The sequence below is a fragment of the Triticum aestivum genome, chromosome 6B, assembly GCF_018294505.1.
Source record: "Triticum aestivum cultivar Chinese Spring chromosome 6B, IWGSC CS RefSeq v2.1, whole genome shotgun sequence".
NCBI lineage: Eukaryota > Viridiplantae > Streptophyta > Magnoliopsida > Poales > Poaceae > Triticum > Triticum aestivum.
This window is the reverse complement of record NC_057810.1, coordinates 456601666-456613197: the sequence shown is the minus strand read 5'-3', so window position 1 is coordinate 456613197 and position 11532 is coordinate 456601666. Positions and strand designations below refer to the sequence as shown.

Genomic DNA, 11532 nt, shown 5'->3' with positions numbered 1-11532 from the left:
CTCATGGGATGAGACATTGTCACATCTCTCGAGCTGAGACACGAATCACACATCTAGAGGAATGGAGTGAGATAGATGACGAGGGTTCACTAGGTAGACAACAATTCTACCCTTAAGAGGGTGGTGAATGGTTGTCATCGTAGCGAGGAGTTGAGTTGCCATGATACCACGACGAAACATCCTAGAGGAGGGTGATTCGTAGATTATTACCTTAAGTGGCAAAAAGAATTACCTTTGATATAGAGATCATTGAGACTCTCTATATCAGCCTAAGGCAAATCACAGCAATCGATTGGCGGGGGTCGGTAAAATGGCATACTCGGACTTGGATGATGTGGATTACCTTGTTGAAGACAACGTAATGGATGAGTTTGCTTATCACCGGAAATGGAAGAGACCCATGGTGGAATGGCACATTGGCGGTGCAAGCTGGAAACAAAATGCAAATGCTGGGAATGATTCTGGTAACTGGGGAAGAACCCAACAATAGAGAGTGAATTCACTGTTTGAAAAGGTCATAGCATTGCCGAGGAAACTGAGAGGAATCCCAGTTAGTGCCGATGATAACACGTAGCGCTTGTGCGTGCTCTCAAAAACTTGAGCATTTCCACAATCATCAAGGTTTTACCAATATCCGTGTCAAGGATCCTGGCAACACAACTTACTACCATGATGAATACCGATGGAAGATGCAGATGCAAAGGAAGATGACACCTTCTCAGATTTCACCTTAGCGAGGCCAAGGAAACAAAATCTGGATGATCGACCGAGAGACATTTAGCACTCCGCTTCTAATGCTCTCCTTAATTTGCTAGCGCAACCCATTTATCAAACTGGGTTGATATCTAGGACATCAAGTAAAGGTCGGACTTCGGGAACACAAAAATCATAAGGCACAACTAGGGAGTAAATCCTACGAAGTCCTTATGGGAAGGTGGCCAACTTCTTCAATCAAGATACTACAATAATAGGTCTTTCGGCTGGGTGGTGCTGGCCACGACATCCACTTTACCAGTTATCGAGGGACCAATATTATAGTTCTTGGGGAAATGTTCCAACCATCATATCTGCCTAAGATTCAGATCTGGTCGGTGTCAGGATATTCCAGACTCATCGAGTCTAGGAAGAAAAATGAAAGTTTGCAACACAAATCGACGAAATGACATTGCGAGATTCTCGGGAAATGAACTACGATAGCAAGCTCCAAAACATGAGCTGGTTCTGCTACACATGTGTGAACACGCTGTCTCAGACAAACATGATCACATGGTAGTCTTACAATAGAACACTACCGAGTTCTGGTAGGGAACCATCATTGAGGATATAGGAATCTTGTGCATGAACTAGTATTTGCACAGCAACTCCTTTTCCTTGAACAAATCAATCAGTGGCTTGGTGTGCTAGGGAATACATATGGAGTGGAGGTAATTAATCTACCAAACCATAGAATACATTTGCACATGCATAATTGACTTGAGATGGTACCAGAGGAAATAAAACAATCTTTCTCAAACTCATGGCGGCAACTTGCACCAAATGCACATGAATTCGAGGAAGTCACTTCTTCCATCCAACATATGCTTCATGAACGGAACATGAAGATAATGCTTATAGAAGTTTCCAACACCAGCTGGATGTTCAACATGAATCATGGGGGAGACAAAATGCTGCTGATGGGCTCAACAACAACTCATCAGAATTTCCATATCACTGGAATTCCGCCATTATGTGAACAAGGTGATAGTATTGGTCAGACCAAAAAATATAATGGTGTATGCTCGAGGGACAGCCACGAGTAAGACAACATTACGAATATCGTTGGTTCTGATTTGGTTTGACGATAACCCGTACTCAAATCAAAGTTTTTATAAGGCAATAGGTCCAATAACTGATCACAGGGACCAATCGCTGAAGATATCATCTTTCTTCAACTCACACAAACACAAGATATCCCTTTGGAACGAACTAAGTCAGGAAATCTTTTATCTTCCAACTCTCCAAGTTGTTGTCTAGCTTAACCAACTAGCTCAGGGATATCTAACACCGATTCTTGGAGAGAGGGTGGTTCACAAGAAACCAACTTGATCACGAGCTCAACATAACAGTCAGGGGACAACCTGGTAATACTTCCGAGAAGATATTCGGAAAATCACGAACCACCGGTATGTTACTAAGCTCGAGAACAATCTCGCTTTTGAGGGCAAGACGATATGATCAAATGAGTGAGGACTTGACAAGATCCTAACTCATCAATCGAAGGGTGCACCGAAATAAGGACTAGGTAGCACGATCAGTCTTAGAAGGATGATTCAAAAACCAACACGCTAAGAATGAAATTATTGTCCTTTAACTACCAAGCAACGAGGTTGCTAGGAGTATTGATTTCACACATCACAATTCTTTTGTCGGTATTCCGGTTGCATCAACACGAAGACCGAGGAATGACTAATGATGGTGAGAAGTATCACTACGTTAAAATTCATGAGAGTTGGTGCAGTTCTCATGACAATTCTGACATAAAGGGGGTAATACTCCAAGGTAGAACAGAACCAAAAGCTGGATTGGCATTTGATCTGCGGAATACAACTGTTAAGACCCAATCCTGGGTATGGATGAGGTACTGGAGTTTGTTTCTCCTAGTCATTCCGGAATAGAATGGCTTGACGGACCACAAGAGTAATAGGAATTGATGAACGATTGCACGCATACTCTTGACTATCAATTGATAGAAGAGGGTCGGAAGACAACTAAGAGGGACAACTCAAAGGAACATATATCTTTCTGAGTCATGGATGCATAGATTAGTATGTCGAGCAAAGCTCAACATTTCTTCCGGATAACCCATGCAGAAAGGTTGAGCTGGCAGAGTCACAATATAGCATGGAGAACTCATCGAGAGCACTCTTGTTGTCATCTTTTGGTTCAGAAGAACTCCTGCCAAGAATGGTTCATGGTAATTGGAAGAAGGATGTACCACGAACCTCGAGGACTATCGCAAAGGTTACTAATATCCTAAAGGAACTAGCAACACTATCAACATGATGTAAGTAGGGTGAATCTCGGGTTCAAAACCCAGAAATGAAATGCCTACTGACTAAGTGGCATCACGGGATGCTTACGAGAATGATGACCAGAATCATCACACTGGGACACAAATCATGGCTAAATTACTAGATGATCCCCTAAGACACCTAGGGTCATAATACCAGCTCCAACATATATGTCAAGGCAATAAAGTACCTCAACTCACTGATTAGTGTGATTAATCTGACCAAAGGCACATCGGAAACAGGAGGAAGGGATTTGCAAATGCATCCGACTATTTAGAAACCTGGGATGACTCGGACAGCGTAACGGCTGTAAAAGCTCAAAAGGATTGGAGACATGCTACAAAAATGGTTGCATAACCACTCAGAAGCACAATATCAAAGTTTGGAGATCTACAATTAACATACGAAAATAGTAGGAACTGACTGAGATTAGATCCATCAACCCTACAAATCTACGGATTAGTAACACGTCATCCTGATAGATAGAGGAGAAAGCCTAGTTCCTTAACCCCGTAGGAAAGATAAGATGACTCAGATCAGAAGGGCATAAGGTATAAGGAGTAAAAGAGCCTTACGTTTCATCCCACAATCAATTCCCTTATATAACTAAAGAATTTCTAGACTCAACTTCGACCAGTTTGGCTTGGTAATCCTACAGGCAGTCAAGCTCTGATACCAACGCTGTCAGGACCCCGACTCAATGCCACATCGATCTAGCATGTAACACCTCATATCACTTTGCGGCCTCACGCACGGTATTCCCACGGGTGTCGCCTTACCTTTGCCCGGGACCGTTTGCGCCTTTTGGCACACGTATATGACAGTGTCGCTAGCATCCATATGATAAGGAGCCCGGGCTGACATGGCTAGTCGTAAACCCAAAGTGGCACAGACTTACAGGGACAGGCATCCATGACCCAGCATCGAACGTGTCGGTCATCAGCGAGTGAATCCAGGCTGTAGCACTTGGCTAGCAGGACTCCGGTGAACCGGGCTGTAGCGGGCTAACAGGACTCCGGTATTCATCGCGTGGCATTTCCCCGAAGGGACAGACACAGGAACGAAGAAGGACACATGCCGCCAGCCTAAGTGTTCCGGAGCAGTAGCAAGCTACCATGGCTCAGTGGAAACACTAGAAGACATTTCCCGGTAAGAGAGGCTACTAAGGATAAACAACTAGATAGTCAGATCCCACACATACCAAGCATTTCAATAACATACACACAATATGCTCGATATGTGCAAATACAACATGGCATCACAACATGACTCTACGACTCAAGTATTTATTCAATAGGCTCCGAGGAGCGAGATATTACAAACATGGGTCTCATGACCCAACAATCAGAGCATACAAGTCAAAGCACATGCGGAAGCTTAACATGTCTGAGTACAGACAACTATAAATGAAAAAGGCTGAGAACCCTGACTAATCTACCAGATCCTGCCGAGGGCACAAGATCGTAGCTGAGGTAACAAGCTAAACGTCGAAGTCCACGTGGAACTACTAGTGAGACTGAAGTCTCTCTGCAAAAACATAAATTAAGCAACGTGAATACAAATGTACCCAGCAAGACTTACATCAGAACTAACTACATATGCATCATTATCAACAAAGGGGATGGTGGGGTTTAACTGCAGCAAGCCAGCTTTGACTCGGTGGCTATCCTAAACTACGACTGCAAATAACTCTTTTAAGGTGGCGCACACGAGTCCACATATTCACCATATCAATACACCACTATGGATCCACTCCCGTCTCCCTACGAGAACGCCATCCATAGCACTCACGCTTATCTTGCGTATTTTAGGGTATCCACTTTCACTTGTCTATGAACTGTACAAGGGGTCCAAGTTTCCATATCCGAGGAATCCGGCTATTCGAATAGATAATGATAACCCTGCAGGGGTGTACTTTTTCACACACGCTTTCGCCACTTATCGCCCTGTACACGTCATGTACCTCGGCAACCTTCAAGCGGAAGCCGGGCGAGGGAGTCGGCCACGACCTGACTAACCGAACAAGTCTCTAGTCCAGGTTTATCGCCTATTCAGGTTCCATCCGCAAGGAGATCCAGCCGGGGTGTCGCTCACGGCCCCAAACGATGTGAGCAGGGTTCCCAAGCCCACCATCCGAGTGCCACTTGATACACCGTGCCACTGTGCCTAGTCTGTCCCAAGCCCACCTATACCGAGTGCCACTTGGTAGACTACTAACACTACCTACAAACACCAGAAACTAGTTGCGACTCCTGGACAGAGATCAAGTTGATTGATAAGTCGAGAGGGCTTGGAGCGCCCGGAGCCCAATGTGTGGTAGTAACTGATCATGGATCACAAACACAGAACTCAGTTCCTGAGGACGGCTGCAATGAGACAACCCACCATGTACTCCTACATGGCCTTTCACCGCTACCTTTACCAAATCGTGTTCACACACTTAGCTCTCAATAGTAGGACATGTTTTACACACCTCCGATTCATTCCCGATGAATCAGACCTGACTCAACTCTAAGCAGTAGCAGGCACGACAAACAAGCATGAATGAGTAGGCACATCAGGGCTCAAACAACTCCTACTCATGCTAGTGGGTTTCATCTATTTACTGTGGCAATGACAGGTCATGCAAAGGATAAAGGGGTTCAGCTACCGCAGCAAGTAACAAATATGTCGTTGTCCTAACGCAGTAAAAGAGAGCAGGAGCGAGAGTGTGGGATTTTATCGGAATGAACAAGGGGGTTTTGCTTGCCTGGCACTTCTGAAGATAATATAGCTCTTCATCGGTGTCATCGATCACATCGTCGGTATCACGTCTATCGAGAGGGGGCAATCACCGGCAATTGAGGAAAAACACAATCAATGCAATGCACAATATGATGCATGAATGAGATATGGCAATATGCTGTGATTTGTGCTAATGCAACTAAAACGAAATTAAATGAAGTTGGTTTGAATCCAAGATTCAAACTCAAACTCCATATGTGGATATTTAAATGCCATTAGTATGATTTGTGCTAAACAGCATCTATAAGTTGTTCTAACATGCATGAAAATGGTACAGATGGATTCCTTGAATTTTTCTGATAATTTTTCATATATGATTTATTTAATTTGGAGTTACGGTTGAATTTCTATAAATTTTAGAAGTTTATACAATTTTCTGGAATTTCCTGAATTATTTTAATTCCAGAAAATATATATTGCGCCAGCATGACGTCAGCACGACGTCAGCAGTCAACTGCGGCTGACTAGGGTCAAACCTGACGGCTGGGACCCACATGTCAGTGTAACAACTAACTAACAGAGTTAGTTAGCGTTAGGTTAGCACTAACCTAGGTTAATTAGGGCCTGGGCCCACTACTCAGTGAGTCAACTAATTAACTTATTAACTAAGTTAATTAGTGCTAATTAAACTCACACTTAAACTAAATAGGGGCATGGCCCACGCGTCAGTGACCCTGGGGTCAAACTGGGCCCACATGGTCAGTAGTCAACGGGGTCAAACCCCTGGTCAGTAGGGTCAATCCCGCCGGCGTCTCGACGCCGGCGAGGCCCGGGACGGTGGCGGCCGTCGGAAACACGCTACAGGGCACGGGCGAGGCCGTGCTTGGGCTCGTTGGAGAGCCCTTGCTCCCGCGCGTCGAACGGTGCGGGTGCTGGGTCGTGGGGAGGCCAGAGCTGACGACGGCGAGCTCCAAAGCGGCGGCCAGAGTTCGGGCAATCTCGGGGTGGCGTTACAGAGCACGGGAGGAGGCGTTGTGGGTGTCTACGGGTTCATGCGATCGTGCTGAGCACGATGGTGGGCTTGGGAACGGGCTGCGGTGGCTGTGGCCACGGCTACACCATGGCCGGCGGCGAGATGCTTCGGTCATGGTTGGGGATCGGGGCTAGAGCTCGCGAAGGACGACGAGGGAAGGGGGAATCGGGTCAAAGGCTCACTGCGGAGCTGCAGGGATGGTTAGTGGGCTCGAGGGCGCGCCAGAGTGGCCGAATCGACGGAGAAGGCGCCGGAGCCGAAGCTCGTAGACAATGACGATGGTGGCTGCTCGGGGCCCTTCTGGTCGCGTGAGACGACGAGGAGGACGAGGGCGGAACGGCGGAGCTTGCAGACTGCACGGGGAGGCGAGAGGAGCATGGTGGGCGTGGTGGCAGCGAACGACGGCGGCGGCTCTCTGATCGGGCGAAGAACGAAGAGGGAGAGGGGAAGGAGAGCAGCGAGTGAGGGAGAGGAGAGAGGGCCACCAGGGGGGTTCGTGGCATCGCGGTGGCGCGAGGGGGAGGCTCGGGAACGCCTCGGTGGAAGCAGGAGGTGGCCACGGCGAGCGCGCGCGCGGGCGACACGCCTCTGTCCTTTTGGCGAGGGAGGAAGACGACAGGGGGGGACGCCTGGTGGGCTGGGCCGCACCGGTGGGCTGCCAGCACAGTAGCTGGGCCGGTTGCTGGCGCCAGGTAAGTGCTCTCTGCTCTGTTTTATTGTTCTGTTTTCTTTTATTAATATCTTTTGCCATTGTTTTGAATTTAAACAAATTCAAACAATCCCAAAAACTCCTCTAAATATTTTTATTTTGCTAGATGGACTTTTCCAAAAGCTCATAAAATATTTCAGGGGTATTTGAAATTATATTCTAATTATATGAATATAATTCAAATTCAAATAGCTAATGATTTAAATTCAAAGTCTCAAAAATAAATCCTTTTAAAATGTTCATTATTTTTGGTTTGGATCAAAACCCTTGCCAAAAATATTAAACATCTAAGAAGAGCATTTTGGAACAATGAATGAGATTTTAGGGTTTTTGCCCTTCTTTTATTTAGGGTTTTGAGGCTTCTAAATTTCCTCAGTTCAAGTTTTAAAAATTTAAACATGATGCAAATACTAGGCAGCACCAGAAGCTAGGGATGTGACATCTCTATTTTTTGTGTGGTCACCTTTTTGAATTAATCGTATCTATGATCAAACAGCAAGCAAAACTAAATCCTTGAGCGAGAGAGACACAAAACAACAGGAGATGCACATCTAGATCTATTCCAAGGCTCCGTTTAATATTGCTGCGAATTCTTGCAATTTTATACTCCCTCCGTCCGGAAATACTTGTCAAAAAAATGCATAAAAATTGATGTATTTAGAACTAAAATGCGTATAGATACATCTATTCCTCCAACAAGTATCTCCGGACGGAGGAAGTATTAGTGTTTGCTTGATCCGCATTTGACTACTTTACGGCTAATTTCCTAAACAAATTATGAACTAAACACGGCAAAGTAGAGCTCAACAAACCGTAAACTGAGCCTAAATCAACTGATCGGCGAATCTAGCTCCACACATGTGTTCGGAGGAAGAATCGATCCTAGAGATAACTACGAGCGGCCGCTTTTCTTCCCGGAGATAAGTACGAGACGTCACCAATGGAACAGTGACGTGCCCGACAATGACCTAGGTAGCAGTCCCTACCCTTTACTCCAGCAGCAAGCAGCTGGCTATAGGAGACAAATATGTTACACCACGCAATTACTTTCGACAGCGACGCCACGTGTAAGAAATTGAAGAACATAGGGACAGCATGCAGCGCAGCGCTGCGCAAGAAATCTGCAATTACCTGGCAAGAAAAGAGTCAAGTGGTAAGCAGATCTGAGCTATCGATCCATGCACGTATTTGCCTCTAGATCGTCCATCCCCGGACTAATCTCAGTAGGTTGATCTGCCATGAACATTCCAGACTAATGTAAGCCGAAAGCGATCGTAATCAAAACATGCGATACTGTAGTAGATCTGACAAAAAATTACGGAGATCCATGAGTATATATTTTTTTACCTTGGTTGCTCCAAGATCCAGATTCTTGAAACCAGTTATAGATGAATCAATCAGCGGCACCGCAGTAAATGCCTTTTCTCCTTCCCAAGGCCGGAGCGAGCAGCAGCGGTTAACGGTAAAATCCCTTGGAAAAGATGAGAGAATTTATCAAAGCAAAAGGGCGCATCTTCGTATCGTACCGAGAGAAAAGGGAGGGAATCCGTGCGCGAAAGCGTACCCACGCGCGCGGCGCCGTACGCTCTAGCCTCCCAGAAATGGAAACTTGCAGAGAGAGGCATGAACACAAAATTGCGGGGTAGTTGTACGGCATACGATGACGCAAAAACGACGGCCGGCCGGCCTGTGCTGTGGACGCGGCGGCGGTGTGCTAGCGCGGGCAGCCAGCCACGGCGAAGGCCGGAAGGGAAGCGGGAGAGTGGATGACAGGAAGAGCAGTGAGCACGCGGCCGCGACGGCACACCCGGGCGGTGCCGTAACGACCGGCCGTGTGCTCACTCTCTTCTGTCACCGCCCGGCGCCCGTACCGGTCCTTGCCGAGCTAAGCAGCCGCGCCGCGCGGCTTCGAAGCACACCGCCGCCGCGGCCACCGCACGCGGCACGGACGCTAGCGTTCTTTTGCGAGATCGATGGGGAAGATGGGAGAGGTGGGGAGAGAGACGGGGGTTGGGAGGCCGGATATATAGGCCGGGGGGTTGGGGGAGGTAGCCGGGCACGCACGTGTTGGGCCCGCGGTATGGCAGCGACGAGCGGAGAACGTGCAGCGCCGGAACATTCCGCGGCTGGCTGGCTGGCTGGCTGGCTGGCTAGCTAGGGTTTTCCTACTCCGATCCCGCCGCGCGCGAGAGGGGTGGTTGGTTGCATCGATCTAGCGCATAACAAGGGCACGATCAAGCGATGGGTAGATGGCGCCCGGCGCTGTGGCCATGGCCGCGGCCGCGCTAGGTAGCAAGCTAGCTGCTAGCTGTCGCCGCGCCGCGCCAGATCGAATCAAGCTAGCCAGCGGCGTCGCCCGCCCGGCGGCCAGGCTGGGTGGATGGATCGATGGCACGCGTGCCTCCCCTCCTCGATCGTGTTCGGCTCTTTCTAAAATCGGGCATGCGGGGCGCCGTGAATGAAGGCGAGGGGAGGCGTGTGGGGTTCATCTCCTCGAAGCGATAAGCTGGGGCATTAAAGCCGCGCCGGGGCTGGTGGCCCCTCGACACGACACGAGAGGCGAGGCCACCCCGCGATAAGATTTTTCCAAATCTTGCTACTACCCTTTTCTTTTTTCCTTTTACCACCAGCTTTGACTCACCGGCCGATCGATGACCACAACCCGTCCCGAGCGTCGCTGGAGCGCCAACAAGTGGCAATTTGAGCAGCGCGCCTTCTTCCCATCGCCTCACGCACATGTTCGACGTGACATGGCTGCTCCGACAACTGTCGAGCCACCAGACAGAGGTATAGGGTTGTGTACATATACTCCATCTGTGTGCGAAAACTGCTTTTGGAGGACGAGCTTTATGGAGCTTACATTTGTAAAATTTAAAATTCATCAAAAAATTCTGATAAAATATAGATGTACATGAAGGCACAATGTACATGTGTGTAAAATTTCAAGACGAAATACGTTGAAACGAAGGCTGTGCAAAAAAAAAATTAGGGCTTTTTCTGCACGTGACATTATTCATTCTCAAAGTTCATGAATTTGTTTTTAAGGCCGCATTTCAAGGTATTTTATCCTAAATTTTTACACACATATACATTTCGTCCTTGTATACTTGCATATTTTTTCACAATTTTTCAAACCAGAACATTTGAAAATAAAGGCTTCATGGAGCCCGGTGGCCAAAACACCCCACTCATTTGTGTGCATATATACATGTAAAGAAAATTCTTTCAAAAATTATGTGCGTATCAACGAAAGAAATACAGTGCTATTTGAATGTTTTTTTTGCGGGTAGTGCTATTTGAATGTTATAGTGTTGCTATAGTGTATTAGGAGAGCCGGTGCTAAGTTCTAGCAAATATGGCTGCTTGCGGCCCTAATCGCGTAATCGTGCGCTATTTCGTCGCTAAAAGTTCTAGCGTCATGCAAAAATCTAAAACAAAGAGAAAAACAACTGCCAAAGTCACCCCTCAGCGATCCATAGCCCTAGCCCCTTACACCTCTCATTCTCAATATTAGTCCTAACCCACGAGGCAAAGATACCCTAGTTTAGGTTCACATCCCTTCCAGTTCCCACCCGAGCTGTGAGCGACGGTGATGTCCTTCTCTTTATAAGCGGTGGCTGTTGAGTATCGTGATTATTAGAAAAGACAAGATAGACTAGGATTTGTTCTGACTTGTCTTGTACTTCAAGTAGACCATTGTACTCCTATATATATATGCCTACGAGGCTCAAGCAATACAACGAACTATTCCACCAAATCCATCTCTCCCTTCTAATATGGTATCAGTTTTCGGGTTCTAAACCCTAGCCAGCCGTCGCTTCTCCTCCGTGCGCCGCCCCCGGGGGTGGTCGGTCTCCATGATCACCGCCGGGGGTCGCGCCGCCCGTGCCCAGGGTTCGCCCGCCGGTCGTGTTGACCGGCTGCCCTAGAGAGTCTTTTTCCCGATCCTTTGATCCGGGTTTTCTCTCTCTCGCCGGTCGTTTTGATAGGTGTTTTTTTGGTTTTCCGATCTAATC

At 47.3% G+C, this 11532-nt stretch overlaps 1 long non-coding RNA gene across 1 annotated transcript; it reads right to left on the bottom strand.

The window, feature by feature from the left end:
- Positions 1-4467: 4467 nt before the first annotated feature.
- On the bottom strand, positions 4468-9965 carry LOC123134226 (uncharacterized). Its single transcript, XR_006465587.1, has 3 exons — positions 8864-9965; positions 8648-8749; positions 4468-4577 (listed from the first exon to the last, which is right to left on the bottom strand). It is a non-coding gene; the product is annotated as an uncharacterized lncRNA (long non-coding RNA).
- Positions 9966-11532: the final 1567 nt, after the last annotated feature.